The sequence below is a fragment of the Narcine bancroftii genome, chromosome 4 (assembly GCF_036971445.1).
Source record: "Narcine bancroftii isolate sNarBan1 chromosome 4, sNarBan1.hap1, whole genome shotgun sequence".
NCBI classification, from domain to species: domain Eukaryota; kingdom Metazoa; phylum Chordata; class Chondrichthyes; order Torpediniformes; family Narcinidae; genus Narcine; species Narcine bancroftii.
The window spans coordinates 45,974,710-45,980,892 of NC_091472.1; positions in this window are offsets into that span (position 1 = coordinate 45,974,710).

A 6,183-nucleotide genomic window follows, 5' to 3' on the forward strand; every position below is an offset into this window, starting at 1 on the left:
TGGAGCAGAAACTTGATCAGACCTGTTTTGCTCAAGTCACTCTGCCCAAAGTTCTGTTTACCAAGAACTTTAATGTGAGAACAAGCTGTGCTACTTAGCCCTACCAGTCCCATGGGAGCATCTGAGAGTTAGGGCAGACAATGTCTGGCTCAGGTTTATCTAAACACCATCTCAATGGAGACTCATTCTACTACCCTTGATGGCAGGGTTAACAGAGGTCATTTTTGAGCAGGTTTATTTGGTTAACTCACTTTTGCCTTATTGGACAATTCCACTTTTAGCATTCTTGACTTCAAGATATCCACATTTCATTGTCAAACTATTATCAAATCTTCTTTTGCTTCCTATCCCATTTGAAGTAAGGGTAAGAAAAAAAAATTTAAGAATATTTACAAATCATTTATTCTTCCCATCTTCTCTCTTGCAATGATAAATTTCCCCAGGTTCTGGGCATTTACAAAATTTGTACAAAACAAGGAATGGATTTATAGAGTCACACAGCATGGAACACGCCCTTCAGCCCAACTTGTCCATGCCAACTAAGTTGGTATTCTGGGGTAGTCCCACTTGCCTGCATTTTGCCCTTATATATGTACAAATATCATATAACATATAACCATATAACAATTTACAGAGCAGAAACAGGCCATATCAGCCCTTCGAGTCCGCGCCGGTTCACTTGAACAACTCCACTAGTTCCCCCCTCCCACTCTCTGCCCATAACCCTCCAACCCCCTTATATCCATGTACACATCCAACTTTCTCTTAGATGACAGAAAGGACCCTGCCACAACTATCTCCTCTGGAAGATCATTCCATTCTGCCACTACTCTCTGAGGGAAGAAGAATCCTCTAACATTTCTCCTAAAGTTTTTCCCCCTTACCCTTATTTTATGCCCTCTTGTTCCAACCTCCCCTGCCCTCAGGGGAAAGAGTCTACTCATGTCTAGTCTATCTATTCCCTTCATAATTTTAAATACCTCTATCAAATCCCCTCTCAACCATCTATGTTCCAATGAATAAAGTCCCAGCCTCCTTAATCTCTCCCTGTAATCCAGATGCAGTAAGCCAGGCAACATCCTTGTAAACCTTCTCTGCACCCTCTCTGCCTTATTTATATCCCTATAATTTGGAGACCAGAAATGAACACAGTACTCCAAACCTGGCCTCACTAATGCCTTAAACCGTCGCAGCATCACTTCCCAGCTCCTATACTCTATACTTTGATTTATGAAGGCTAGCATAACATATGACTTCTTAACCACCCTTTCTATAGCTTCCTCGAGCACCTCATCCCAGATATGGACTACCCTTAGGCTGACTACTTTTTGTATCAAACAAGTCCTTCTTGAATCTCTCTCTTCTCACCTTAAATCTATGCCCTCTAGTTCTAAAATGCTTTGGAAAAGATGCGGCTATTCACTATATTCATTGGACTCGTGATTTTATAAGTTCATCCCTCAGCCTTTTATGCTCCAGGGAAAAGAAAGCCTTGCCTATCCAGCCTCATCTTGTTGAATCTTCTCTGAATCACGACTTATTATACTGACAGGTTGCATCACACACTGCCTGATTTGGGAATTTGACTGCCCAGGAATGCAGAGGCTCCAGAAGATAACAAACATAGCTAGAACAATCACAGGCTCTGACATCCCGGCAATTGAGGTACCTCCTCAAGAAAAAACCAACATCCTGAATGACCCCAAACACTACCTGCTCTCAATCTGCCACCTTAGACAGAAGCCTCAAAACCAGCACTTCTAGGTTAAAGTTTAATGCAAAAAAAGTGCTGAAGAAACACAACAGGTCATATAGCATTCATAGAAAATAAGTATATATACCTAATGTTGGTTATATATCTTTGTTTCCTATGGTTCCTGTATGACCTGCTATCACAGCATCTGCAGACTTTCTTGTTTACTTCCACATTCAAGAACGGTTTCTTTCCAACAGCTCTCAAAGTCTTGAACCTCCCCTTATTACACTAACGAGGGACTGCTCCAACACCACAAAAGAAGTGTCTGCTCAATTCCAGTCATATTTTTGCTGAATTTTGTTATCGGTCCTCCTTTTGCATTTATTGTCTCTTTTTCATTCAAGTTAATTAATTAAATTTAATTTGTACATGCAGCACTGTAACAGGACCTTCTGGCCCATGAGCCCACACTGCCCAAATACCCCAATCAACTTCTAACCCCGATACATTTTGAAGGGTGGGAGGAAACCAGAGCACCCGCAAGAAACCCATGCAGACACAGGGAGAAAAACACAATGCTGGAGAAACTCAGCAGATCAAATGGTGTACTTTATATAGCAAAGATAAAGATACATAACTAACGTTTCAGGCTTGAGCCCTTAATGAAGGTATGAGCAAAATGTAGGCAGTCGCCTGAAAAAAAAATGGTGTGGGAGGGAAGGGCAGGGAGAGGAGCACAATCCCACAGGCAGGAGGCAATAGGTGGATAAAGGGGGGAGGCACACACAAGCAAGGGGAAGCGGGAAAGCTCTGTGAATGGAGAAGGAAAAGGTGGAGAGCTGTAGGCAGAGAGATGAGGAAGAAGTGGAGAACTGGGAGTAGGCTAGCAGAAACTGGAGAAGTTGATGTTAATGCATGGGGAGAACGCTTGTATTCCTTACAGACGGCGCCAGATTTGAACCCAAGTTGTTGACATTGTAATAGTGTTATGCTATCCATTAGGCACACCGTGCCACCCCCAAATGTAGTTGGCTTTGCAGTTCATTTTTTTCGCAAAGTATCAAGTAAAAAATTTAGTGCATATGTACATTGTACAATGTGCATGAAAATAAGCTCATTATTATCATTATTAGCATCCTTATCTTATTTTCTGACCCATGTCTCTTGTTAAAATTGGCTGTCACTGTAACCTATAGAAATTTCTTTGTGGTACAGAAACTTGAAAGATAATTGCTGAGTGTTTCTATTGTCCAAATGTATTCCAAAGTTCACAATGCAGCAAAAGTTCTTCCATTTTACAGGCAACTCTTTAATTTCAGATTCAAGATTTGTTTTCATTAATGCTGAAAACTGGAATATAGAAACCATGTTATATAGCAAAGGAAAATAAACCTGCCAGAGCTTCAACTTGACACACAACTGAAACAGGACTCGCATCATTGAACTCCAAAAAAAACAAAACTCTTGGAAGTATGCAGCAGCTCCAGACTCTCTTCACTAACTATTAGGGTTGATTCAGCAAATGGAACTTGTTAATGTTCATTGTTGAAATTAGGAACTTTCTGGCCAAACTCACGCTAAGTATTACTCAGTGCAAAATGGGCACTTATTAAGTAGATTCTCTTGCCTTTATGTAACCATGGACTTATGGTAATGTGGTTGACTGTTAATCGTCTCTGCAATGACCCCGAAACCCAGATAATTAAGAAGTATTTGTTAAGGTATTTGCAGGACCTTAACAAAATTTACACTTGAGCTGGTGTGGCATATAACATTATGTTATTTGACTCCAGCAATTCAGATCAAAGGATCCTTTGGTGAGTATAAGTGTGCACTTAAAAGGGAAATCAGGGGCAAAAACAGAGGACATGAGATGGAGATGGCAGGCAAGATAAAGGAAAAAGATTCTACAAGCACATTAAAGGAAAAAGGGGTGGACAGGGAGCAAATTGGTCCCATTAAGGATCAACATGGCTGCCTTTGTGTGGAACCACAGAAAATTGATGTAATTTTAAATCAATATTTCTCATCAGTCTTTGCTTAGATAGAGATGGCAACCAAGGAATTAAAGGTTACATTGTAATTGCCTGGACCATATAAGAAGTATCAGGGAAGAGTTGGTGGCCTTGAAGTGCATTAAGGTGGGCATCCTTGCACCTCATAGAGACTAACTCGAAACTGTGGGACTGTTAGAGACTGACTTGAAACTGACTGAAGAGATACCAGATATCAGAACCGGGATGCAAGGGGTTGCCAAAGGTGCTGAAGGATCCCTAACCATGCCAGAGGTTCGGATCTGGAGATCGGGTCGCCAATGGTTTGCATTGGACTCTGTGTGGCTGCGGAGGCTGCAGAAGCACTGGAGGCAAATCTAAAGACACTCAGTGACTCTGGGGGGACTCCCTTTTGCTTCTTTTTCTCTGACTGTAAGAGGCACTTCAAGCAATTTCTGCCAATAGCGAATCTGTCTGCCTTACAGCAGAAAAAACAATTTTGTGTAATATGACACATTTAATTACATGACAATAAATTGAATCTTGAATCTTGAAAGCTAGGGAAGAAATTGGCCTCAGGTAAATTGCCAAAAGAACGGAGGGTGCTAACATTCAAAGAACAAAGTTCAAATTTATTCTCAGAGTACATATGTGGCATTACATACAACACTGAGATTCTAGTTTCTGTGAACCAGGCTTAGTTATTTCTATGCTGGTAACTGTAAACTGTACTTATCAAGAAATGTAAATAAGCTGATTGTGCAAATACATATGTAGGTATAAACATACAGTAATAAATAACAACCACCTGAGCCCTTAAATGAGTCCCTGATAGAGTCTGTTGTTCGAGAGTCTAATTGTTGAGGAGTACCAACTATTCCTGAACTTGGTGGAAAGAGTTCTGTGGCATCTATTCCTCCATCCTGATGCCAACAGCGAGAATGGAGCGTGTCCTGGGTGGTGCAGATACATGGTAATTGATGCTGCTCTCTGATTGCAATGTTCCAGGTGGATATTCTCAATGGTGGGGAGAACCTTGCCTGTGGTGTACTGGGCTGAGTCCACTGTCTTGTTATTTAAATTAGACAGCAAGAACAAAGCCAGTGAGCCTAACATCAGTCATGGGAAAGTTGCTGGAGGGGATTCTAGGGGGGAGGAACGATCAGCATTTAGATAGGAAGGGATTGATGAGAGGTAGTCAGCATGGTTTTGTGTTTGGGAGATCGTGTTTCAATTCTGAATTTTTTGAAGAGGTGATCAAGAGGTTTGATGGGGGCAGAGTTGTGGACATTGTATGTATGGGTTTTGGCAAGGCCTATCACAAGGTCCCAGATGGCAGATTAATCTGGAAGGTTAAAAATTTGGGATCCAAGATGAGCTGGCCAAATGGATTTGAAACTGACAGTGGAACCAGATGATAGGTAGTAATGGAGTGTTTCTTTTCTAATTGGAGGCATGCAGCAGGGGTTAGCACTGGATCCAGCATTGTTTGTTAAGTCCATGATTTGGATAAAGTGGCAAATGGAATTTAACTCTGACAAGAGTGAGGTCCTATACTTCGGTAGGTCAAACCAGGGTAATACTTGCACAGTAAATGGCAGGGCACTGAAGAGTGTTATAGAACAGAGACCCAGGAGTATAGGTTCATTATTCCATGAAACTAGTAACTCAGGTGAACTGGTGGTGGCAAAAACAAATTAAACAAGAAAGTCTGTAGATGCTACAGTCAAATGCAATACATAAACGTACTGGAGAAACACAGCCGGAAGTAAAGGGTAACCAAAGTTCTTAGCCTGGTATAAGGTGTGGGGTATTGAATATAAAAGTTGGAGTCTCATGTTACAACTGTACCAAGGCACTGGTGAGACCACACTTAGAGTACTGAATGCAGTTCTGGTCACCAAGATCTTGTAAGGTTATGGATAAATTGGAAAGGGTGCAGAGGAGATTCATTAGGATGTTGCCAGGACTGGAGGGCTTGAATAATTGAGAGAAGTTGGATCAGCTGGGTCTTTATTCCCTGTAGTAAAGGAGTCTGAGGGGGTGACCTTATGGCCATTTATAAAATCATGAGGGGTATGGATAAAGTGAATGTTTACATTCTATTTCCCACGTAGATTATTATAGAACAGATGGTATAGTGTTAAGGTGAGAAGGGAGAGATTTAAAAAGGACCTGAGGTGCAATTTTTTTCAGATTTCAGATTTATTGTCAGATGCATACATGACATTATATGAAACCTTGATATTCTTTTTCTGTGGGTGAGGCAGAATTATCACTTATTGGTAGTGCAACAAAACCTGTACATAACCTATGCATGTAAACAAATAAAGGACTGTAAACAGATAATGAATGTTTACAAACTGACCAATACAGAAAGATTTTTTTAAAAATCAATTAAGTGCACAAGTAAGAGTCCTTAAATGAGTCCCTGATTGAGTTTGTTGTTGAGGAGTCTGATGGTGAAGGGGTAGCAGCTGTTCCTAAACCTGG